Consider the following 2,426-nt stretch of genomic DNA (forward strand, 5'->3'; position numbering starts at 1 on the left):
AGACCACACTCTATAATTTACAGAGGCCCAACAATTCCCCCAAGAGCATGTATTTGGTATTTGGTGCTACAGTGGAGAGGAAAATCTTTTTACAGGCAGAAACCTTGGACAGACCCTGGCTCTAGGTGGGCGGCCATCTGCCTCGACCAAGTTGGGGGGAGGGAAAGAGAGAGAGAGAGAAAGAGAGAGAGAGAGAGAGAGAGAGAGATTCAGAAATACTATTCATAATAATTATAGCAGTGCATAGAATGGAATGGCATGATGAACAGTGGCATCAGAAATAATTAAAACAATATTATAATATTTAGTACTTTTACTTTTAATTGAGTACACTTTTACTGAAAATACTGTCCTTTATGTAACTGCAATTTTCAATGTAAAGCATTTACTTCTTATGGAGTATTTTTATATGGTAGTATTTCTACTTATACAAAAGTAAAGGATCTGAGTATTCCTCCACCACTGGGTGTACTCTATGTGTCTCATTTATGACCTTTTATTTCACAAGTTTAATAAGTAGGAGCTACAGATGCAATTATTGAAAGTCTTCCACTAATCAGTTGTGCATTACTCATTTCTTTCGACCATAAAAATCATTACATTGAATGAACAAAAGATTGTGTGGTACTGTTTTACTTACTGTTAAATGTTATTACTCATTAACTCTAGAAAATCAGATAGAGATGTCATGACTAGCATGCTGTTCTATTTCCTCACTTTTACCAAACGTTATTGTTGATGTTACGAGTGGAACAGAACGGACTCAAACGCAGAGCTCACAACAAAAGGTTTATTAATGATATGGGGAAAGGAAAGGGGAAGTGGGGAGGCAGATGCCGGGAATGGGGGAGCAGCTGAGGGGAGGCTAGAGGAAGTGGAGGGTGGAGATATCCAGGGGAGCTGTGACCGGGGAGCCGTGGGAGAGACACTGGGGCTGGGGACTCAGGGGAACGCGGGGAAGCCGGAGCCGAGGAGCCGAGGGAGGGAGACTGGGACTGGAGAGCAGAGGGAGCGAGGAGAGGCTGGAGCAGGGTGCCGAGGGAGGGGGTCCGTGTGGTGAAGCCAGCTGACTGGAGATGACGGGAGAAGATGGTGACTGGGGAAGATAAGTGAGCGTTCAGACAACAGACAGGAAAAAAAGGAAACAACGAGGATCTCAGAGTATTTTAGCTTTGTGTTCACCTGCGTGACTGGAGCAACGATCAAGCGGAGATGGTCTGTTGAGTCGTGGTAGAAATACTGGTCTGGATTGTAGATGGGAGGCAGGTATGGGCTGAAATATGTGCCACCAGAAACTGAATTTGAATCATTTATATTTGAATTTGAATTGCTAAACTTGAATAATTGCATTGAAAAACTGAATTTGAATCACATAATTTGAAATTGTATTGTTAAATTTGAATCATTCCATTGAAAAACTGAATCTGAATAGTATAATTTGAAATTGAATTTATTCGTTTGTAACTGAAGTCTAATAAAATTTGATCTTCACTGAAAATTCAACTCTCTATATATCCTCACATTCAGTTCTCACTATTCAGATTCAGATCAGCAAATTCAATTTCAAGTTACTGAGACAGACATCCGGGTACTTGGAGGATGAAGGAAGAGCAATCGGCTAGTCGATAGGTAGAGTTCAGTGGCGCAGGATTAGCACTAAAGATGCCAAACTGTTTTTGGATGTTGGAACGAAAGAAATGACCAAAAAAAACAGCAAGGGATAACAGTTCACAGGTGAGAATGTGTTTTATGATATATATGCCGCCTTGGACCTGCAATCTGAGCTCCGGCGGCAGCGGGAGGTGGAGAGTTCCGTGGCCGGCGGCAGCGTCTCTTTCCCCGGGCAGGAATACTGCTTTGCCTCGCTGCTGCGCCGGTCCCCGCTGATCCAGATCGGACCGGCCAAAGACAGAGTGATGATCGGCAGGATCTATCACGTAGTCCAGGACGACCTGTATGTAGATTTCGGCTGGAAGTTCCACTGCGTTTGCCGGCGGCCGGCAGACGGAGAGAAGCTAAAGCGGGGCAGCAGAGTCCGTTTGCGGCTGCAGGATCTGGAGCTCACTGCCCGCTTCCTGGAAGCCAAAACCGACACCACGCTGCTGGAGGCCCGGGCCGTACTGCTGGGACGGCTGGAGGGAAGGGAAGCCCGGAAGAACTAGAACCAGGACTCAGCGGAGCGGACTGTCACAGCCTGCTGAAGTTTAAATCACAGGTTTCCTAAAGGGAGTCTGGCGGGACTCGGACTGTGGACACCGAAACATGACTTTAAGTCTCGTTAAATAAATAACTACATGCAGAACTAAATGAATGAATAGTGGAGCAGTGAGCCTGGACATTTCAGTCTGTTTAAACTTCACTTTGAAGCAGAACCTCTTAGTTCAGAAGGGTGAAGTTTCTGTTTGGACTCAGATCTGTGAACTGAT

The 2,426-nt window shown here is 45.0% G+C and overlaps 1 pseudogene; it reads left to right on the forward strand.

Annotated features, from left to right (window-relative positions):
* Positions 1-1,736: 1,736 nt before the first annotated feature.
* Positions 1,737-2,165, forward strand: LOC120567149 (annotated as a pseudogene).
* The last annotated feature ends 261 nt before the right edge of the window (positions 2,166-2,426 follow it).

Source organism: Perca fluviatilis, chromosome 10 (assembly GCF_010015445.1).
Source record: "Perca fluviatilis chromosome 10, GENO_Pfluv_1.0, whole genome shotgun sequence".
In the NCBI taxonomy this organism is placed as follows: domain Eukaryota; kingdom Metazoa; phylum Chordata; class Actinopteri; order Perciformes; family Percidae; genus Perca; species Perca fluviatilis.